We start from the raw sequence: 23964 nt of genomic DNA on the forward strand, positions 1-23964 counted from the left end.
TGCAACGGCTGGTTGTGTTAACTCTCAGCATCCTGGAGCACTATTCCCTCTGGAGCAGGTTGCAAAGGAGAGTGAATTGCTAGAGGCCAGGAGGAGAATGACAGGAATTTCCTGACTCCATCCACCTCTGAGAATTTCGGTTGCAGAGCAAGTCTTGCACATCCTAGAGTGCGCAGAGCCTCAGCAAAAAGTTTCAGAAGCACGTCTGGAGCACGGCAGTAAGCTTCACCAACAAAAAACTCTGGGTCAAGTGGACTCACTGCTTCAAAGGGAAAGAATAGTGATGAACTTAATTTGGATCTGCAGTTTTATAAACCTCTGTGCACAGAGAGCATCTAACAGCTTTGCCTAAACCCAGCACCTACTGCATCCTCCTCCAGACCCAGTATCTCATTGGTCGTGCCCTTCCCTGTCCCATGTCCTTTCCTGCCCAAATCCACCTTTTAGCTCTGATCAACACTAAAAATCGCAAAAAGCATCTTTGGTTATGGACTCTTACATGTCATCTGCACAAACTCCAGCGTGGAAAGGTCGTGACACACACCAGGTCCCCACGTCACATCTGCAGTACAATCACAGCAACTTCCAGCACTCTGTGCTCGAGCCAGCCTTGCCTTTGCAATCCTTCTTAGGCCATGAGCCACCATGACATGTGGCTGACTCTTCTGAACAGGCCTCTGCCACTGCTGACTTGGCTTGATGATGCTGGGGAGGAGGGGGAAATGAATCAGGAAGTGAGCAACTGTGAGAGGTGTATGTCTGAAAGGCAGGGATGAGGCTAACTTTGGAAGATCACAATAACAGCGTGTAACACATGCCATCTTCAAAGCACTAATGAATCCCTACAAGGTTCCCCTGTTATTATTTGCATTTCACAGATGGGTATATTAAGATGCAGGAGGCCACATTATCCTCTGGGTCACACCTATTTCAGACTATTCATCTCTGGTCTTATACTGGTATTCATCCCTGTGGTGTGAGAGATCCTCCCACCAGTCAAAACAACAATGCTATCTCTCAGACAGGCTTGGTGTGGGAATCGCTAGTATGATCTATGGTCTGATTTGCACAGCATGCTGGGCTGACTGGTCCTATTGATCTCGCCTGGCCCTGAAAACCTACCAGTTAATCAATTCTCCCCTCCTACCAGGCTGAAGGTACAAGGAGTTCTGCCTTATTGCTGGCTTGGATGCCTTTAATATTTATCTTTCTTGATGCAAAATATGACAGAAAACCAAGGGAGAGATGCATCTAGGAGCATCTAACATGCTATCCAGCCTTGATTCAGGCAGCAGTCTCAGTCTGGCCCACGGAAAGGTCCCACCTTCCAGCCAGGAGCCTCCCCACAGCTCAACAGCTTTTGTTCACAAAAGAATGAAGCTGCCCTGGGAAGTGGGCTCCCTGAGAGAGCAAAGCTGCTCCCTGAGCTATAAGCAATACCATGTGGGGCTGGGGCAACAGGATGCTGGAACCAGCCCCTGTATTCAGGGGAGATCCAGCATAGAAGCAACAAGCTCCCCCTGCCAGCTCGGGGGAAGCAGCCTGCCGATCCTGATGTCAACGCTTTCCAGGACAGCATTCGCTCATTAAAAGTTGCAGTGCTGGAAGTGGTGGGAGCTGGGTTTTGATCTACAAGGCCTCAGCAAATAACATCTGCACTGTGAAAGGACTTCCCACCCTGACATCCCATGGAGCTGCAAAGGATTTGCAGGCTCGGAAGGCCACCAAGATCCGCACTTTGATGGGCCCTACCAGAGCTAGCTGATTTTGTGGCTGCTAACAGTATTTGTAGCTTAGATAAAGGTAATCAAAATCTCATCATTCAGGGCGTAAACTGATCGCCTGCAGGGGTTAAAAAGGAATTTTACTTCATGTGCAGCGTTGCATAACTGCCTGGATTCATTGTGGGTATTTTCCAGCTTCTGCTGAGCACCAGCCATGGGCCATAGCTAGAAGCGAAGCACAGCACACCGGCTGAAAAGACGAAGTCATCATGCGAAAAAATCACAGCCCCATTGTTTGGAGACAAAGTAGAATGTTTCTGATTCTGGCTTCAGCTCACACATGGAAATAAAAGACAATGACTGTCAGTGGGCTGCTGAAACAGCAGAATTTCAACAGAGGAAGAAAAATCCATCCTGAGATTAGTTTCCTGTGGACAGTAAGAAGAGCAGCAGCAAGCCCACAAGAACAGCACACAAAGGATTATGCAATGTGAAATAACCCATTTGAGTAACATTGCCCCCTCCCATGCTGCCAGCTGGGCCCTATAAGTGCTGCTCCACTGAGGGGTATCAATAACCTGCCCTCCAGAGAGGACCAGGCTCTTCGATGTCCTCCAGCAACCCTCGTCACCAGCCATCCCCACCTGAACAAGGAGGGACAAGAACATGGTGTTTTTCTCTCAAGAAAATTACTATTTATGTTTTATGAGCGGCAAAGGCTCTATAATGTTGGAATTGGCCACAGGGCGTGGTGGCCTAAGTGCCAGTACCCATCAGCACAGCAACAGCAGGAGGCCAAAACATGCCCTGTGTGGGTGTTGGTTGCTCTCAGATTATAGTATCACCACACCCCACTCTGCTAATTGCAGCATGAAACTCTGAGCTCCACCATATGCCAGTGCCACTACTTTTAGCCATGCACGTGATCCATCACAACGCTAGTCGTTCCTCTGGGGAAACCTGCAGGAAGGCCCCCGGTTTCTTTCCCTGGAAAAAGGTAATTGAGAATATGGCATTTCCATGCACATGAAAGACTAAGAATAGGGAAGACAATAGTGGCACTACTAGATGTACCTGATGCTGTGGTTTGTGACTATAACTGCTTGAAAGTTCTCCATAGAAAGCTATCATTTTTTCTATAAAAAAACATAGCCACATCTGAAGAAGTGAAGTGTACCCATGAGAACTATGGATCTTCCATAATCTTGTTTTTATTTCATATTCTCCCAATTTAGGTGAAAGCACACAAATTGCACAAAGATTTGCATTTCGTGGAAAACCCTGTTTTGAAATTAAGAGGTGTAAGACATCTTCAAGGCACCCATGGGTTGCATTTCAGACACCATGCAACATTTCCCCAACCTGTGATGGTGTGGCAGTACCTGGGTAAGATGAAACTTGTTCCTCTGTGAGATACATAATGGTTTAATAAAGGTTTGAACACAGCTGGAAAGGGAGGCATGTTGTCAAATAGCACCATTACTTTCAATCACATCTGGTTGCTAAAGAAATAGTTCATCCTTATGAAGGCTGATGGCACAATCCTTGATACTTCAGGGAAGAGGGGAAGCACCAGAAATGCATCAGGATTTTTAGGAATCACATTAGGTCTAACACAAAGAAATCTTTATTCCATCCTCTCTGTTCAGCTGTGTATTCACGTGCCAAAACCTGGGTTTCATGTGGGTGTTCATACCCTACAGTCTGCTCCTCTGCACTCTGGTCAAATACTCCAGAGCAGAGTTTGCAGCCAAATTCCTTGCAAGCTGGTACCTGATTCCCAGCTAATATGCTCGCTACTGAACAAATAAACCGTTTTCTGTTGGGAGTGTTTGCCAGGCCCTTTCTAGCAACTGTACTAAGACACTGAGCATTTCCAGCTAGCATAACTTCCCAAACATGCAGACATGAAACTTCTGGCATTGACATTCCACAGCAAAGCCCTCCTTTGTGTCTGATAGCCAGAACTTTTCTACACAACCCTTCTGGCCAGACACCAGCAGTTCTGTTTGTGCTGAGTACAGAGCTTGTCCTGAGCCACATACACGTTAATGAGACATCCCAGCAAGCTGTCCGTGTGGCCAGTGAGCTGGGGCACACCATACACAGGACACTCCAGGTACTGCCCACCCTGCAGGTCTGGTGAAGGTTGCCTCTGGACTCCCCTGGCATAGACATGGATCACACCTCCCAGCAGGAGTGCGAGACGCTCACCAACTGGTCATCTGCTGTGCTACAGGCACCTTCCAACATCTCAAGAAGACAACATCTCAAGAAGACACTGCTGATTGCCATGGCAGTCTTGTTATTCTTTTTCCCCTCCAGCTTCTCTTCTGGAAGACAGAGAAGGAAATAAGCCATCTTCCTTCTCCACATCACAAGGGACCATACCTGTGCTGTTGGCTCTTTTTTGTTCCATGTTTCTCTGAGCTCCCATTTACTCCATGAAAGATGGGGAAAGAACTTTTCCTACAGAATTTCTGGGTCTTTCAGGCTTTTTCATCTTATTTGGTGGTCTGAAGCACTCTCCTAACCACTGGAAAATCATAGTCCTTTTGTCAACTTTTCAAGCACGTGCACTTCATGCATTTAACCCAACCACTTTCCCCAAGGGAAAGTTATAAACCACCTCTTTTCCACGGGCACTCATCCACACACAGTTCTGTTATACCTGCAGCAGGAGTGTACTCACCACAGAAGCCCTGAGGTTTACCTGATTACCTTTAACTACCTGTGGCTTTTCCCTTGTGTTTAATAACACCATTCCACTCAACACAGTAGCCTGTGTACCCATATCCAACTTAATAAGCATCCCATTGCAACCAGGTCACCAGTCTGGTGGAGGAGCAGAGAGGTTAACGAACGCCTAATGACAGCAGTGGAAGCAGCATGTTCACCAGCGGGGATCGATCGGCAAACCGGCTACTGGGAGCAGCACATGGCAAACACCAACAGCACCCCACAGCTGAAACAAGCCCAGGGAAAGACCCAAATCGATGCTATTTCAAGGTTGTTCTAGGAACATCTGGAACATGACCTAGCCCTGTTCTTTACCAGTCGGTGCTTGGCAGAAGGGCTACACCCATAAAACATCATACAGGCACTATCCAACCATGGAGCCAAGCTCCCGTGGGCACTCACCTTTGTTCTAAAACATCTGGTGTCTTGGTTGAGTGTGCTCCAAGTGTTTGTCCATGTTGGTGAGAGACCAACAGCAACATTGTCTTTGCTGGCAGACTGCTGGGATCTGAGCCTGTGGTCCCTTCCAGGACTGGGCTTCCATTTCCCATTCGTTTCCCAGCTGAAAATAAAGCCATGATCCAACATTTAGGCTGCAGAAATGGAGTCTTCCAAATAGGATTTAGTCAGTTCGTATAATTCTTGCATTTGCACCTTCTGTAGGAACAATGCATGGGACAAAGGATGCCACAGATGAGGTATTTCACTTGAGTACATCTGTACACACATTGCTGCACTTCTCACACAGCACGAGCCAAAAAGGAGACATCACTGCTGGACAAAAACAGGGATCAGCAAATGATCTGCTACCTCAGGAATCCCCCTTTCGTTTTTCGAAATCTCTGCTTGTAACAAGGTAAGTCTCCTGCATTTTTAGAGCCCTTTTCCTTTCTCTCCCTTCTGCAGATTTTTACATGTTTACATGGTTTCTGCTGCTGCTTGTCCTTCTGCAGCCCATTCACACCACCCAGCTGATGCTGGTGGTCCATGCCTGAGCAAGTCCTTGTCTCTCCAGAAGCTGTCCACCCATCACTTGCTGCAGACTGACTCAGTACCAGATGCTGCAGACAACTGCATCCAAAAGCTATTTTCTTGTATTCATTGCCCTACATGTTCGGCTGTTTTGCCTGGTGTACTGGCTTTAGGGAACATGCTTTGCCTTGTTAATCACCATTGTCGGCAATGCCATGGAGCCTGCTTCCAAAGATGTAGGACAGATACACCCGTGATTCACCCTGGCATCAAACACTGCACTACCTCCATGGAGCGCAGAAGTGGAAAGAACCTCCTGGGTCATCAAGTTCATCTGCCTGTCGTCACTAGTAACCACATCACTAGATCAATTAGGAAATGGTTGATTGGCCTGTCACAGCTAATGGGCTCCTCGGTCTGGCAGAGGAATAAAGGATCCAAGTCTGGAAGCTGCACCTAGGTGAAGTCAGGCTGGCAACGAGGGGTTACCATTTAACGGTGTTGGGTTTGTGCAGAAGAGCAGCAGTCCAGGGCATCCTGCATCACCTGCAAATTTTCAGTCTAGTCCAAATGTTTTACTAATACAATATTATCCAGTGGCTTTCTGCCTCGAATTCACAAGTCTCCGGACTACTGCTACAAGGTTTGTGAAAGGCAAAGAAAAGCATTTCCCATCAGCTGCTTAACAGTATGCTCAGTAAGAATTTTTATGGAATTTCACCTTCCCTGGAGAGATCCATAAGAAACCACAAGCTGAAACAAAAGGTTTAAAAAAATCACTGAAACAAGAATTAACTCAAAGCAATTCTCTGGCTACAGTTAACTGGTTTAAATCCCACTCTAAGATCTGCATCCATCACCAGGCTTCCAAAAGAAAGCAGTTAACTGGAATTTATTATTTGTTTTTAAGGTAAGACAAAATAAAATTGAGAAGTACCATATCCAAATGCCCTGGGCTTTTTTCCACATGCTTTTGAAGATGCTCTCCTAGAGATTAGGCTGACATCTAAGATAATTAGCATATCTTCAGGCTAGAGATTTAATTAATAAACAAATAAGTCTCTCACTTACTAAGAGACCTGGGGAATTTTTGTTGTAATATTTTCTCCTAACTAAACAGGTATACATTGCATCATAGTTATAACGGTGTTAGTACACACACTGTTCACTGTCAATTCCAGGGGAAAAAATAAACTTAAAGGGATAAAATAATTTTAGGTCAAATAAAGTGTTTTTTTCTTCATTCTCGATCTTTCTATACTTCACATTTCACAAAACCATAATATTCCAGACTGATATGTAGTTTAAATAGCAAATCACTAACATTCAAAGCGCTGTCAGAATTAACGCCTTCATTGCATTTGGGGTACTTTTCAGCTTTCTGTAGATTATGAATAGTGGAGTTGCCCAGAACTCACAGCAAATTCTGCTCAAGGGATCCTGCACATGCAGCGGGAATGGAGGGGGGGGTGTTTGAATCACTAAGTGACAGAACATGAATTCACCTTGCTTCTGAGTAACAGGACAAGCAACCACATTTTGCCCAGCAGCAAAGACATCTCTGTAGCTTCATGCTGGATGTTTGTAGGACCTCCCAAAAAGCAACAGCCTTGAGAAAAGTGCCAAAAGCTTATCAAAATAAAAATGTCCAAGTATTTACATCTGATCACAATACTATTCCTGTGAATAATTTATTCAGTCTGTTTAAAGGGTGTTCAAAGACCCTTTTCAGATCATTCCATTCAGTCCCTCCTAATGGTATCTCAAGGGCTGAGCAGAGGACCCGTGCTGCGGATTTGAGCTGTTAGACTCGCACAGCTGAACAGCAAGGCGCACACGTTATGGCTGGCCATGGGCAGGTCACACAGGTCTGTACATTGTGAAGGAAGCCCACAGACCTCAATGGCAAAGTGCCATGCCTTGTAACAAGAGCGATTAGGCTAGGGGCTTGCCGGGAGTACGACACAGCAGTGACACCTTTAAGGAGGCTGGGAAGAACTTATTTAGACCAGCAGTTCCAAAACTGCCTGGAGGAAGGAGATCCATTCTGTTGTGCTAAGAACATCCCTCTGAAGATGAGGAATTCAGTGAAAAGGATGAGAAAGGCTATTGCAATAGAAACAGCTGAGGAGCAGAACATCACTTGCCTGCTAAATGCTAAGAGGGTGGTCTCACATCTGGACTGCCCCCTACTCAGTGAGCTGGGGAAGAACTCGTGGTGTGGTCCACATGGTCTCCACCAACACAGGATGGAGGAGGAGAACAATCTTGAAGGCAAGATTTAGCTGGTAGCTAGCAGGCTAAAGGCCAGGACCAACTCAGTTACATGCTCAGAAATGCTCCTTCCAGTGCCCTGTGGAAAAATCCAGAGACATCACAAGGTTCAGGAAATAGTACCTTGAGGACAGGCTTGAATAGGCACAGATCATGCAGCAAGGATCTAAATATTAAATCCAAATGAAAATAGATCAAGGCTGCTGGCACATAAAGGAGGTCTTTTAAACTAAATATTGTAGGAGAGCCAAGAGTTTGACAAGACATGTGGTTTGGGAAAACGCAGTCTCCAGTGGAGAAGTCATGAAAATTTTGCATCCTTGAATAAAAGGATAGGAGAGTTGCCAAAAACAGTCAGGGAGGAAAGAGCAGACTGCAGCCCCAGCAGACAACAGCCCTCTCAGGCATGCAGAGCCAGAGAACAGAATAAGACAACACCATGTACGCATTTCTATCCCAGTGCCAAGGGTCTAAAAGCAAGATGAGTGAACAGCAGTGCCCTGATTTCAGATGGGACTATTAACATAACCAGCACCTTAGAAATCTGGTGGAAGGAAGATAAGCAGCGGGACATGGTAATGAGTGGCAACAAATTATACAGGAATGGGAGTAGGCTGGGCAGGTGGAGGAGCTGAGCTGTACATTAAGGAGAGCTGATCAAAGAGCTCAACAAAGTTAACTGTATCAACAAGCGTCAGAGTCCCTAGGATTGCAGTCCCATGCCTGGACATTATAATATTAAGGTTACTCCATCCACTCATCCAGAACAGGGCAATGACCATGAAACTTAAGATGAATGAGGCTGTGATGGAAATATCAGGATGCAAGCACAAGCAGTGGAAGATATCCATCTTCCCATACAGATGGTGTAAGTAACAGGACAGAAAGACATCCAAGTTTGAGAGAGGAAGCTACTGCTTCTCCAGCAGCAACTAGTGACCTCTGAAGCATTAAGTCACTTCTACAGCATGTTCTGAGCAGCGCCCAGGAGCACCAGTACTTTGGATTTCAAGAAGCAAAGAGCCACTGGTGACATGCTTAAAACCAACAATCCTGAAGCCGCCTTGCAACCCTGTTATTGTAAGCTTCACTTGAAAACAGGAAGCTGCCTAAAAATACGGACACTTGTTTAAAGTGAGTTAGAAAGGAAGAGTCAATAGGGAAAAAACATGCCCCAGAGGCAAGATGACCATTTGAAGAAATGTTTAGTGTAAACACGTATCTCCTAACGATTTTTTTCTAAAAAAGTTAGTGTGCTTAGCAGAAAGTGGTACAAACAGCAGTAAGACAAGGCTAAGGAGAAGTACTGTCCAAATAATGGAAATAAAAACAATCTAAAATATAAAACCTTCTGCTGTGCCAAAATATACCACAAGTATTCTGAGCAGAATTTTTCAAGTCACAGGCACTAATAACAAAACAAATTTGAGTGTCCATGATCAGAGGGCTAAGGGAGCCTCCAAGGAAGATAACACCATAGCAGAAAAGCTAAATTAACTTTTTTATTCACAATAAATGGATAAATCCCATTAACACAGGGTCACAGGCAGGGACTAAGTCCTCCAGCAGCACTGAAGGAACTCAAAAAATTATCATCCAGCCCAAGCTCTGCACCGCGCTTTTGCAGTAAAGGGAGGAATGCTCATACAAATAGAATAACGCAGTAAGGACAGAGAAAGGACAGACCAGGGAAGACTCATGACAGGTTTTGGGGAGGAAAGTCCTGTCTTGCCATACATGAGAGTTCCACCAAGCACGGACAATGGCATTGCTTGACACAATTAACTTTTACTTCTAATCCAAACTTGAGATCCGTCCTCTAAAGGCTTTTTAGGAAACTAAGGTACCATAGAGTAAAGAAGAAGCTTCTTTGAGTTAAGTGGTTAAAAAAGAAAGCAGTAATGACAGGACAGCTGTCCCATTGGAGGTGGGACCCAACAGGAATCTCTGCAGCTCGAGTTATTATAAATGACTTGGAAAAGGGGATTAGCAAGGGGACAAATGGAATGATTCAGAAAATTTCAAAGCTCCAAATCACCCAAGAGAAAAGCGTAAGTCACTTATGACACAGTGGCTGGACAAGAAAATGGCAGATGAATTTCAGTATTGAAAGATGTAGATGGGGAAATTAGCTAGCTGTACTCTAGCTGCCTGTTATAGCTCTCTCAGGGGTGTATCTTGGAGACATTGTAGGTAGGTAAGGCCACAAGTAGACATCAGGTCAGAGTTCAGCAACCAGAAAGATTTAGCACCTGATTGGAACCAGTAAGAGGGAGAAAAGAAAACAAATTATTACTATCATAATAATGACTGCTGGGTCTGCCCAGATTCTACACATTTGTGGCCACAGGGCCACCCTCCTCCTTCTCCCAATGGCACAGCAGGGCTGTAGGAAGCTGCAGAAAGCCCCTGCCCTGGCCACCCAGAGGAACAGAGGTAGGAAGGGCTTTTGCCCAGAAAAGGACTAAACTCACCAGAACACCTATAGTGGAAGGCAGGCTACAAAGAGAATAGGAGTATGAGTCTAAAATAAGGAATGCCCAGAGAAAATGAACAGGAGATGTTCGAGATTACTCATAGCACTCAAATCAAATGATACCAAATGAAATTATCATATAGTAGGTTTAAACAAACAAAAGGAAGTTTTTTTCCCCCTTCCCATACAATCTAATTGCATTGTGGAACTCATTGCCTCAGGATGTTGTGGATGCCAAACACATCAAGGGAGTCAAAAGTCAATTAAACTCATGGACTGGTCCATCAGCGGCTATTAAGCATGATGATGATGGAGATGCAGCCGCTGGCTGGTGAGTCCCCAAGCCACAGGAAGCTTTATCACAGGAAGAATTGCTTTGTGCTTGCCCTGTTTATTCCCCTCAACATCCACAACCAGCCATGGCCAGACCAGCACCCAGGTTTGGGGTTTGCTGTCCCCAGCTGCTGCAGCGTCTGAGTTGATATGGACGTTCCCAGGTCTCAGCACATTCCAGCTCCAGCCTGGAGGTCGGGACGGCTCCTTAGTCCCCGTCCTGAAGTGACACCAAACCTTCTGAAAACAGGATGGACTGCCAACATCTTGGGCTAAAATTTTGGGCTTAAACCTCAGGAGATCCTGCACACATGAAGTCCAAAATCACACCCAGATGTCAGCCCTTTGTTTGAATGTCACGATTTATATTCTGAGTGACACTTCCTCTTCTGCCTCCCTAACAATGACAAAACAAAGAAGTATAAACAAATCCTGGCTCCAGATGTTCTGCCCTCATTAGCGACCAGCTTGGCTAATGCTATTTCATCAGCCCTTTGTTTCAGGGTGGCAAGCCAACATCAGCAAGTCGAGGACACTTTGATGGGCTCCCCCCCCCCCCTCCTTGGGATGTGACAAATTCCCAGGACACTCCTGCCCAACACTCACTGCAATAACAAGCACGGGGCTGAATGACTGCCCTCGACAATGTTTGGTACGTGGAAAAACTTGTGCTTGCTAATTACCATGATTGCTCCATAAAAATCCCCCTCAGGCAGCCGCGTGCGATGCAGGTGAGTGCAGTGCCGCAGCCCTGCCCCTCGGCAGCCCGCAGCCCAGGAGGAGATAGACATCCCCACTCTTTGGGGAGCCTCCCCCAGCCAGCACTGGAGGTGTCCCACCCACTGGATCTATTCCTAGACATATCAGTTTCTATTTCTTTTCTCCACTGTTACACCAGTGCAAAGAGACAAGGGTTGAGGACCAGCGAGACCAAACACGTACGCAGGCTACAAAGCAAAGGTTTTCCTCCTCCTTTGAAGCCTGCTCTCCATTATCTGAGAAGAGATGCAGCAGATTTACTTCCCTGGGTTGAGCAGTCCTAAGCCTCTTTACTAAGCCTGCCAGCAAAAGCCTCAAAGCAGATGCCAAACCCTGCAATCTTTTTATGCATGGTAGAAATAATCTCTTAGCCTGGTGTCTGGGAGAACTGAACCCAGCATCCAGGCAAGATACTGCTGGACTGGGAGCCAGAGCAGAGCCCGCAGCTGGGGCCCAGCACCTTCTCTCAGCCACCTGCCAGTACCACACGCTCTGCTTTCACCTGAGCTCCAACCACAATCTTGTGCCAAGGCTGGAAAGAGATATGAGGATCCAACCCCAGAACCCATCAGGTATGGCCTAGGTGGTCTCTGCTGGTAGACTTGGGCCTTGTCTTCCCCAGCAGGGAGCTCTCTGCGTCCCCTCCTGCTGTGATTCCACTCACACCTGTTTTACAGGTTGAAGGGGGGAGCCCAAAGCCACCCTTCAAGAGCACAACAGCTCCTGAAGCAACCCCTACTTCCTGACTCCGAGCTAACGAGGGCCTTCTTGCTGGCTGGCTGCCCTGAGCTGACAAGGTTGAACCTCATGAGTCACGCCACCATTGCCAAATCCCCAGAACTATGGCAACTGCAGACGTTTTCAACCAGAACAAGCCGCAAGGGCAGAGGGAAGCTAGTTGTAAAAGGAATAAATCAAAGGGAAATATTTGGCACTTCACTTTCGACAGGGAGGGACTCATCAACTTTTACTGTGGAGGAATAAAGAGTGAGACGAAAGATCCACTTTCACTTCACTCCCAGGATGCCCAAGGACTTTCACATCCCTGTACTGAGAACAGCTGCTCTAAGTCTTTGCATCTCATAATGATAGATTCCTTGCTTAAAAATAAATCAGTGCAGCCTGGGATGCATGCCAACACTTTCCCCCCAGTTTTCCCACGTCCTACATTTTAAAAGCAGCTGATGAGATCCATCCTTGCTTATTCCTCATCCTTCCTTTAATAACTCCCTGTGTTCTCATTAAAACCAGTGTGCTGCCCTCCTCACCTTTAAAGTTTCCCAGAGCTGCAGCCTCTTGCCTTGGCTACTTTTGCTTCATTCTGCATCATACTACTCTACTTCGGCAACACTGGCAGCCTTGGAAGCTCCTTTTGGTAATTTCTCCCACAAGCACCGCTCTTGAACTCTTTGTGCCCTAGATCTAAAAAAAATTTCTTCTGCTGCACTTCTCTATCTCCAAAAATAGAGGCAAATTAATAGTTCAGGGCCAGTTGAAACCAAAACACTCTTACTCTTTTCGTATTGCTCTTAACCTTCAGGTTGATATTATTCCCTAAAATTTAGAAAAGGCATCCAAAGTTTGCAAACAAGGCGCTCAAACACACCATGTTGTGCAACACGCAGGCTATCAGACCTGGGATCTCATTACACCCTCTGCCTACCACTCTGGGTTGTGTTCCCTTGTTACATCGTGTTTCAAATTAGACTGAAAGCTCTTCATGCCAGCGGCAGTGGCTCCTTGTGGCATCACTGCAGCAAACAGGATTAATAAGCAAGACTAAACACAGCTCTCAAAAGCATCAAAAAAAAACCAAAGAAGAAACTGAAGAGATGTGGGAAAGTGAGTCCCCCTGATCTGAATAAAGAACAGCTCTCCAGATGCTAGAATAACTCCAGGACATCTGTGAACTTGACTTCTCTATGAGTTTCATTTTTCACTTCTGGCCTCGGCATTTACCAGATCAAGTGAACCTAAGTGAAAAGATGCTTTGCACGGTCAGATTCTTGTGATGTCTTTCATCAGCATAGCTCCAAGATTTAACTAGACTATTCAAATCAGGTCACTTGCATCATAAATGACAGGGCATACTCAGCAAGCAGAGGATATAAGCAATGGAGTGACAAGAAAATAAGCAACCTGTCCCTTGTCAGCAGACAACTGTCTGAGCTCAAGATCTCCCCCCACGAGCATGGTTTTGCAGTGCCTTACTGCACTGACTTCTGCTTTAGGACCTAACTGGAATTAAGCTATCCCTCCCGCAATAACGGCTGTCTGGGGAGGTGCTCTCTCATCAGCTTTCCACCTCTGACTTAAATCTCACCCAGAGCCCCAGGTGCTGCCCTTCCATTAGGGCACACCTGCCATTTAGGGAACAGTTTGGCCAACACCTCCTAGGGGCTTTACACCAACTGAGTAGTTTTTCCTGTAGCCTGGAGAGGCTGACACAAGTAGTGTCCTCTATCAGCTGAACTATGAAGAAAGGCAAAATTTGCCATTGGCCACAGAATGAGTCAGTAGTTAGGGTAAGACACAACCTTCCCTTGAGCTGAGCCTGGGGTTCATTCCACTGTCCCCCACCAGCTCCCCAGCCCCACACACTTCTGCTGCGGAGGTCTGTGACACCAGCACTGAGGTCTGGGAGAGTTTGCTTTGCACAGCTGTTTCACCCTGATGCAGTAGAGATGGGTTTGTCCCTTTTCACTGGACACGATTTCTGTAACAGTGAGCTTTCAGTGACGGGAATTACCAGCCCAGAAATTATAATGCTAATATTTCGGGTGCACAACAGCAGATCAGCCGTCACTGCTTCCCAGGAGCAGACCTACCTCTCCCAGGCCTAGCACCACTGCTGGATTTTGCTTCTGCAGAGCTTACTGGCACCAGAAATCAAGCCCCAGAAGCAATTCTGGTGACTTTCTCTAAGCAGGCATAAAGGAATTGCCCAACAGCACTGCTAGTTTCAGAGCAACACTGACGGCATTGCTCTTGCTGGCACCACGGACCTCCAGCAAAGATGGGTCTCTGGGTGGCAGAAGGAGCACAACCTGCCCACACAGGTGAGCACACATTCATAGAAGACAACAGCACTAAAACAGAGTTGTCATTCCATAGGCAATTTCAAACAAGATGAGCTTTACTCTTTTAATCACCCTCCATCCAACTGGTGCTCAGGTCAACACTTGCAGGCAAAATTGCCTTCCCCTGCTGTTACCTCTGCTTGCAGCAGTAGCTACAAAGACCCACAAATGAGAGCACCGTATCTGCATGCCATTTAGCTTGGTACTGCAGCTTTGCTGCTGGGCAGGAGGTTTACACTGCCTGTGTGGAATAGATTTGTCCAGGAACAAAACCATTTTCTGTAGAAAGGAAGAAATAAGTTAGTTATCTCCTGCCTCCAAGAGCTTTAGAGTAAAGGCACTCACGGCAACTGCAAACAAGTGCTCAGCAGCACTGCAGTGATGTGGTTTAAGAAAAAAAAAAAGTTTTTGAGCATGGAGCTAAGCAGGCCCCAGGCAGTAATGGGTACATGATGAATAACAAATCCATCCAAAGCATCAAGCATGAGTCAACCCAGATGAAGAGTTCCTTGGTTCCCCTCCCTCCCCACCCCCCCCCCCTCAGCACTTTGGCTGTTCCTTGGGAAACCCATATGCATTATGAGGGTGTCCATAAAACAAACAACATTTGGCTGATTTTTTGAAGAAGCCTTGGAGAGCCCAAAACTGGCTGTGTGGGCTGAGTCCTCAGCAGGGTACAGTAACCGAAGCAAAAAAGAAGCCTCCTCCGGGGCTGCTACAGCCTTTGGGATGAGGGAAGCGGAGCAGAAATCTTTGTAGAAAAGCTATTTACATCTGTTTGACCCTTGTAAAACAAGTCCCCAGGCTTTCCCCCATTTAGAGGCATTTGGATGACAGTCTGCAACAGCAGCTGGATCCTTCCCAGGGGGAAGGAGTGGTGCAGAGCAGGCATGGGGAACCATGGAGCAGCGGGTGCAGGCGGAGGAGCAGTCCCACCTGCTCTGCAAGGCCGGACGGGGCTGGCAGCAGGCTCGCTGCAAGGCCCACGGCACCAGCTGCAGTGCCACCTCTTGGCTCGGGTTTGCAGGAGAGGTCAATGAAAGTGAAAGACACTGGCAGCCTCCTCCTGGCTCCACCTGGCCAGCCCGACCTCCCCCTTCCCAGACTGGCTGCTTATCTTCTCCCACGCAAGGCCCTTTGATCTGCGTGCCGAGCCCCAGCCCGCTCCAGGAAGGCCGGGCAGCCCAGGTAACCGCAGGGCTGCTGCTCAGCTCCGGGCTGCCACAGCTGGGTGGCTCCATGGCTGGTCTCCCCTTGGTTTGTCCCAAACACCCAGAGTCCCACAGTTTCACCCGTCCCAGCACTCGCCCTGTCCCACGTGCTGGCTGCAGACCCAGGAAAGCCAGTCCCATGAGGTGCAGAGAACAAGAACCCCATGCGCTAAGCCCAAGAGAGACCAGGACAAACCCCTCTGCCCTTGCTGAACCCACACAGACAAGGGCACAACCCACCCAGCAGGCAGGCGCAGCTCTGAGCAGCTCCTGCTGCTGCCTTGAAGCCAGGCTCAGGCAGTCCCCTGCCCCATTGCTACCCAAATCCCCCAGAGACTAGCACCATCTCCAATTCTCCCTACATCACCAGAGGGACAAAAGCACAAGGACCAGGCACTACAAACCATGGAGAACTGGGATGATGGAGGCCAGACTTATGCTGTCCTACATTGAGCAGTCACCCAGCAGCTTTGTGCCACGGAAACTAGACAGCATGGCCCACAAGCAATAGCAGATAAATGCTGGCCCACCCCCGCATGCGCCATCCTTCCAGAAGGAAAGCCTCAAGTCTTCAGTCTCATTCAACATAGGTGTCAACAGCCAGGTCTGCTGCTGGCTTCTGTCACTGCTCCCCCATCCTGCAGGATGAAGTCTCACCCTGTCCTCCCCAGAAGAAAAATGCAGTTTGACCCCCTTCTCCCAGTGTGGATGCCCTGGGTACGTGACAATGCCACACCACACAGGGAGGGCTCATCCCGAGGGCTGACACACAGCCCCCCGGAGCGCTCTGCCCCCAACCCAGAGTCCCAGTTCCCCCTCACTGGGAACGGGACATCGCACCATGGCTGGGGCTCCTGGCCAGGCTCAGCCCCAGCAAGCACCAAGCAAACATCGCCACCGCCTCCTTCAGCTTGTTGAGCAACCACCAGTGGGTGGACACACACCCAGGCTAAGCACAGCTCCAGCACCACCGCCCCCACCCGCCAGGGCTTACCCAGGTCTCCAAACACATTCTTGCTTTGGGTACACCGGTTCTCACGCTCCTCCCCGGGAGGGAGCCCACATTGCTCAACCCCTGCCCCACTCCAGTTCCAGTTTCCCCTGCCTTGAACCCGGAACTCGATTTCACTCATCACAAAACATGCTGGCCCTTCTTGCCCACGCAGCCCTGGCCCAAGGACAGGGAGGACAGGGCAGTGCCAGCACTGCAGCGAGAGTCCTGCTGCCCCTCACCACGGGGCTGCAGCGCCACGGCCCATCCCTGCGAGCCAGGGGCAGGTTAGCCTGGGACTTAATGAGAAGGGAAAGGTCTTGGTGTTGCAATTGCCATTCAGATCCCTCTAATCCTTGTGTTTGACTGCTTCTGAACATGGGAAGCACCTGACATCTGAACAACAGAAGTTTTAAGGCTCACAATGCCTTCTCAGCACAGCCTTTACCTCCACATGACACATCTAGCTGTTGCAATCTTGGTTAGCACTCACCTAACCTATTTCAGCTTCAAAGCACTTCACAAACATTAACCAATTAATCCTCTCACCACCCTCAGAGGGAGGTGAGCATCTTTATTTTTATCCATTTCCCCATCAGTGAGAAGGAGAGAGTTCAGAGCCTCTCCCAAGGCCATCCCAGCTGACTCCCAGTGACTGCGGCTCAGCTCCCAGCCCCAGGCTCTGGCCCTCAGATGAACGCGTGCACCTGGCCTGGTGGAAACGCTACAGCAACAGTCATGAGAGGCTAAGCAGGGCTGTCACCGAGCACCTTTGTTTTCGTCTATGCCCCATATGAGTTGGCTTCTTGAGCACCTTCTGTTCATCAACGAACCTGGAAGGAAAACGATCCAAGACAAGTGGCACAGAGCTGGCCACCACTTCAGAACACCTGGGACCAGCTGGCAAACCAGGGACACACAGGCAATGAGTGTTTTTAACAGGCTGGTGAAAAGTTCTGCATTTTGCAATAAAAAGCATAGGCCAGCGGGGATGGATCCAGAGCATGGGGACAAGCTTTGCCATGACTGACACTGGACAGAGCGTGCCATGAGCTGCTGGCAGTGCTCAGCGTTTGCTGAGAATTGGGGCAGAACATCCCAGCTCTTCCTATGCTCAAAAATTGCATTTATTCCCTCCCAAATGATTTTCTCCAGCTCAGACAGTTTGGTTTAGGGGACCTCACAATCTTTGCAGTTGTTGCTGAGGACAGAGCGCTGGAAGGGCAGCCAGCCTCCAACTGGAAGACTGCAGGAAATCAGGACATGTCACACCGGTGCGGTGTCAGCTCTCCCAGGGTGGGACACGTGTCACCAGGAGTGATGCTCCCCCTCAGAGCCATCCTCTGCATCAGTCAGGATGCAATCAAGTGCTGCCAGCAAGCAGCACCCACATCCACCAGGTCCATCACACACCTCCAAGGTGTTAACAACCAAAAAAACATTGTCACCTGAAGTATTTCGGTGTTGAAGCCTACATGAAAGCCCTGACATAGGCAGCACTCCCCCCTCCCCCTGCAGGTGGTGGGCAGAGATCCCATACAGGTGGATGCTCATGAGGGGAGTAAACATCCAGGTCCCTAATGGCTCTGTGTGACAGGGGCTGGGGAGAGGGAAATCAGGGTGCATGCCTGCGCAAGGAGGGGATGCCCACCAGGGCCCACCGTCAGAGAACACAGTTATATCAGGGATGTAACAACCCTCCCTGAAGGACCTGCCTGAGCCATGGCAGTGCCCCTGCTCACCCATGTCAGAGCCAGCAGGGCTGGGAGGTTGCTTATCCCAGCTCCCTTTCACTCAAGCAGCAACCTCCATCTCCAGGGCTCCCCGCAGCATGCAGTGAAAGTCACTCTGCTTTTGCAACACCACTGACCCGGAGCAGGACTCCGGCTCCTCCGCCGCTCTGCCAGTGGCGAGAGCCCACAATTGCAGGGCTTACAAGGAAGCGTCAGTTCATTTTTCTCATCATTTCCAGTGGCTGTGGCCTAGCACTGACTGCCGGCAATTATTCATTACCATTCATCCTAAGGTCCCAAATTACTCGCTAAATGCTGTAAAGATGTAGGGATCCCAAAGCCTTTAGGATGGAAAGGGGCAGCCTTTAAACAATGCACAGCAACACCAGATCAATAGCTGAAATTATTCCAGCATCTCACCGAAGCAGCAGGAGAATTTCAGGCAGAAGGAACAATTCTCTAAATGCAGTTCTTAGAGGCAGCGGGGGTAGAAACCTTCCTTGTATCACAGATACAATACCATCCCAAGGGAATGCTTTACTTAGTGTCAAGAATCACTCTGAATACCTGTTAAAACCAGCATATATAATGTGCTTTAAAGGCATTGCTAAGCACAGACCTACAGCCACAGCAACAGCTTTGCAGCCAGATTCACCCACCTCTGCAGGGTGTCACATCTGCACCAGCCAGAGCTGCGGCTGCCCCCAGTCCTGCAGGAGCACCCCTGGGTGCAGACACAGCCCAGGGCTTGCTCGCAGCAGACAGTGCCACCTGCTGACACCCTGGCCCGGCCCAGCCCTCCCAGCAGGATGGGTGCAGTGTTTGCTGCCAAGCAGCCCAGGATTTGGAGTCACTGCCATACCCCTGCACTGCCTGCACCATCCAGGCCACTGCTGTCATGCATGTCTTGCGAGCCCTGTTGCAACAGGCCCTAGGTAGAAACATGTTAAATCCAACCCACATCATCCCTTATTTCCTAGGAACCCACTGTAGCTGACATCAGGGACAGAGGCACAGCCCAAATTCAGCTGTTCCTACAAGGTGAGTAACCCACACACTTCCCCAACCTCCCCTTGGGCCAATATAATGATGCACAACTCCTGATCCCCTTTTCATACAGCAATAAAAGCCAGATTCTTGCACCTCACTGTTGCTTGGCAGGCTGACCTAGACCAGATAATCCCAACCCTGACACAGCCACAGGCCATTCTGTGTGCATCAAGCTTCCTTCCTCGCTCGGACCTCAGCAGGACTCCTCTGATCTCCTTGGCACATGTTAGTCCATATAACGAGTTCATCCAACAGTCAAAGCATCTGCATGGCCTCCACTTGCCAACACATCAGCAAAGCTTTTTGCTAGAAGCTTTCCCAGCGAGGCCCATCCACACAATTAAACCTCACGTGCTATTCAAAACCCCAAAGCAGCAGTACCTCTGTATAATATTCTTGGCAGCTCCTTGGGCCATTACCTCTTTCCATGCAAGTGTACAGGACAGGCACTGAGCTGTGGACCACATGCCATCTGGCAAGGCCATCAGCATAGCATGGGATTTGATGCCATATACCGAGATCATTCTTCAGGAAGGGGAAAACTTCAGGGAGGGGAGAAGACAACAGATACCTGCCCTAGGAAGCAGCAAGCAACAATTTGAGTGTGATCTCATCTTCCTCCCTGGATGTTTCCCAGCTGTTAACCTTTGTTGCATATCTTTCTTGAACATTTCCATCATCTATTCCCCTTTTGAACCTCTCCCAACATTCTGGGGCATAGAGAGGAACCCAAGCTGCTCAAGAACACTGGGCAACAAGATAACCCCATTCTGTTCATGCACCACAATTGGATTGTACATTTGACATTGCAAATGCATAGCGTGCAAGAACCCAAGATGCCCTAGGTAATGGCTGCAGTACTTAGCTTAACCCTGTAGTGATGCAACATCCCCACAAAGTCCCTATGAACTCCTCCAGGCAGCATGTGCAGCATGGCCCAAACGAGAATCAAATCCCCAGACAAAGCCACCAGCAGCAGTCCAGAGCCCTCAGGGACCAGGAAGGTTCCTGACATTCACCACAAGAAGTTTCTTAATGTGGGTGGATTCTTAATCATGTTCCCAAACTTATTAACCTTCAACCTGCTCTTCTCAGTTAAATATGATCCTCCCCAAAAATACATTTCCTAAGCCATTTTCAAGCCCAAGCTTGCTTTTTCACTAACTGGCCAACAAGATCCTTAGGTCACATCCTACCAACACCCTTGACCAACATCCATTAACATTTGCTTTAAGAAGTGAAAGAGGCCAAATGATTCGTGAGGACAGATATTTAAGCTGGTTTACAAAAAAGTTAAAAAGGGAAAATCTTCAGAAATAATAGTGTTGGCACATTCTTTGTGTATGAACTACCATTATTACTGATTATTTACACTGCAGCAGTCACTACAAGCCCTAGTGCCATTGTGCCAGGTACTGGATAATATGCACATGTTGAAAGGCAATATTCTTTTCCACAGAAACTATAAAGAGAGAAAAGACAAAAGACAAGAGAGCATCGTTCACATGTGGAAGCAAAACTATAAATTAATTGACTAGCCAGAGTTATACAGCAAATGGCAGTACTCAGCTGTGCACACTAATTTGTGCTCAAAACGTGCTTATTAAATATATTAAAGCCCACGGGACACTGCCATCAGTCTGTATAAACAGCACAAGCCTATACTCCCCAATCCTCACTTACAAACATACCCCCAAATCTTACTTCCTCCGCCCTGCCTTCCCCTTACAGAGGCTCTGCTCTAATTTTAGACTTAATTAAATTAAACCTCTGACTCACCTCAGATCTCTGATTTAGGCTTACATGATCTTTGCTACGAGACCTCGCCGTGCTGTTATTTGGCAGCACTCCCCTAAACACACCCGGCTGCTGCTTCCGCAGCCTGGGGACGATCACAGCAGCTCCCGGGAGCACGCAGAGGGCCAGAGCTAACAAGCAGGGAGCGCTCCCGCAGGAGCAGCACCTCCCGATGCGCCCCTGGTCCGCCTGCATGCGGCACAGCAGCACCGCGCTGCCCTGGCTGCGTGGGAGGGATGCCCACGGATTTCGTTAACATGCAGATCTCGCTCCAGAAATCAAGACAACAGCAGCCAGACCTTGCCACTGTTACCCAGCCGTCTCATAGACGGAGACTGCAGCCACTCTCTGCACTTCTCTGAGGGGGAACAGAAGCCCCCAACACCACAGAGATTTCACACAGCCCCTTTGTGAAAAGGGAAGGGAACGCATGGCCCAGGAAGCTCCCTCTCAAACTCCCATCCTCACAGCAAACGGTGCCAGCACAACCAGGAATAGCCAACTGACTTCTAGAGAGGTCACTCCCTCATGCTGCAGGAGACGTGAGCAAGCACAGATGCCAGTGCAGGTGTTAGCACAGCAGGGCTCCTCCAAAACCTGGCACGCACCAGAAACCTGCCTGTCCACGAGCAAGGCAGATGCAGACACACTGCTGGTGGAGGAGCTTGTTCCTCCAAGCCATCTGCAAGAGGCCCACCCTGGAGAGAGCCACCTCTTCTAAAGTTACCTTACCAGCTCCCCAAAACACTGGGGTTTGAAACCAAGGATACCACCAGAGATCAGAGCCGTACACAAGCAGGACCACCCCTGAGAGCACAGGCAGTCCCCTACCACCCCAAATCTCATAATTACCTGGAATTTACCTTAATTTCAGACCTAGTATTCAGCCCATAGATTCCTCAAAGCCCAGAAGTCACAGAAGGAGCCGCTTCTTTCTAGTGTAGCGCCCAAGACACTTCCCAACACAACCTGCAACACTACCTACCCAGCTCAAGCAGCCCCCTGCTCAGGGGCACATGCATTTATAATGTCTGCAGGAGCCATGTCCCTTGGGCCAGCTGAGCTTGTTTCCCAGATTTCTTTTCTTTTTTTTTTTTTTTTCTTTTTTTCTTTTTCCTGTTTCCCTCCTTCAGTCAGTGCTAAGTGGCACAGGAGAGCAAAATTCAATTAACAGGATTGAAAGCAATTAAGCCCCTATTGGAGTCAGGGCTGTGCTCTTTAGGCTTGGAAAGAAACTACATGTCACTGCAGCAAGATAAGCAGCAGGTGATGTCAGAGGCTTTTTATTTCCAAGGAGAAAAATTGGTTGTCTTTATGTGTTTAAAAAAAAAAAAAAAGTCTCGTAGCATCTATGGGAAAAAGCAGAGCATTTGGATGCGAAGCCAAATTCCCCGTAGTTTGCCATGCCCGCAGGACCAGGTGACAGCCTGGCCTGGGTGTGCGGGGACGTTTTGCAAGGAGGGAGCAGATCAAATCCTTCCTGCACCTTGGGGTGCAGGCAGAAAGGGGTGTCACCCCTCGTGGCAGTGCCTTGCAGTAGTTATTTTAGTTATTTCTAGCTTCCTGTGCTGTCCCTCAGCGGTCCTCCTAATTGAGGGCTTTTAACATTAACAGCGTTTAGCAGCTGTTGTCCTTCCGGCCTGGGGGAAGGCACCACATCTTTTATTTAAACTTCCTCCCTATGGAGCGGAATCGTGACCTGCACCCTGATGAAGACACCCCTCTGGTGACAAGCCTTCCTTGCTCTGCCAGGGCTCCTATTAGGCTCCCATCCCACCACCTGCCGAGCTGAGGGGTCCCTGCATCGCGCCCAAGCAGGAGCCAGGGACCCCCAGCTGGATTTGTCATCCCAGGCCAGGCTCCACGTGGTTTGGGAGGAGCTGGAGGCTCCCAGGTCCCATGCAGGACAGAGGGAGAGGGCACTGATGCCCCAGGGGGTGATGTGACATAACACCCAGAGGGATGCTCGCATCAATGCAAAAAGAAGCGCGTGTGTGGGAATGAAGGGGACAACATGCCTGGGCACAAGGACAAGTCCCGGGCAGGAGCTCTGCTTCTGGTTATTTTGTGCTCACCACAAATTCTGCTTCACTGTTATTGTGGGACTGGAGGTGGTGGGAGAGAAACCACAGATATCTGCATATCTCCCAGAGGCTCTAGAGAGCAGGACAGCGTGTCCCTCATGTGATGGGTTGTAGAGCATCTGCCCGTGTCCATCTGGAGCTGCTGGGAGCAGAATCTGCAGCTCCTCACATCTCATGCAAACAATACATCTTCCATGTCTCGTCTTGGTCTTTCCTGTGACTGCAGTGACACAGGCCAGCTCTTGCCTGCTGACACAAAGGGAAGGGACACAGCTGTGACATGGGGTGACACCGCCCCGTGGCGGTGGCTCACCACAGCTGACCTCGAGGTGCACACACCGCATTGCATGCGCCGAGGCGCCTCTGCAAGCCTCGGGCAGCAGGACACACGGACGTGTGCTGTGCTGCCTTACAGCCCATCCAACACCGCTCGTCGGGGCTGGGTTGGGAGCAATCCTGTGTGTAGGCTGGAGAAAGAGTGAGGGATCGGGTGCAGCAGCTCGGGCAGACAGTGCGCACACCAAGCAAACTGAGAAATGGGGTGGGCAACACTGAGCTTGGTGCCTACACTTCCCAGACAGGGTGGGATCTGCGCAGCAGAAAGCTGCCCGCGTCCTCACAAGAGGGCTAGGATTTAATTTTGTCAAGGACTTGAATGTTTTGAAGTCCGGAGAGAGGCAAGAAGCAGCATGCTCCAGCAGCGCCCCGGGGAAATTGCAACAGAGTCACCAGTCAAAAGCA

At 48.9% G+C, this 23964-nt stretch overlaps 1 long non-coding RNA gene across 1 annotated transcript; it reads right to left on the reverse strand.

Annotated features, from left to right (window-relative positions):
• Positions 1 to 1395: 1395 nt before the first annotated feature.
• LOC106032872 (uncharacterized) lies at positions 1396 to 22179 on the reverse strand. The gene is made up of 3 exons (XR_001205082.3): positions 22003 to 22179; positions 4866 to 6188; positions 1396 to 4057 (listed from the first exon to the last, which is right to left on the reverse strand). It is a non-coding gene; the product is annotated as an uncharacterized lncRNA (long non-coding RNA).
• Between the last annotated feature and the right edge of the window lie 1785 nt (positions 22180 to 23964).

Source organism: Anser cygnoides, chromosome 14 (genome assembly GCF_040182565.1).
Source record: "Anser cygnoides isolate HZ-2024a breed goose chromosome 14, Taihu_goose_T2T_genome, whole genome shotgun sequence".
NCBI classification, from domain to species: domain Eukaryota; kingdom Metazoa; phylum Chordata; class Aves; order Anseriformes; family Anatidae; genus Anser; species Anser cygnoides.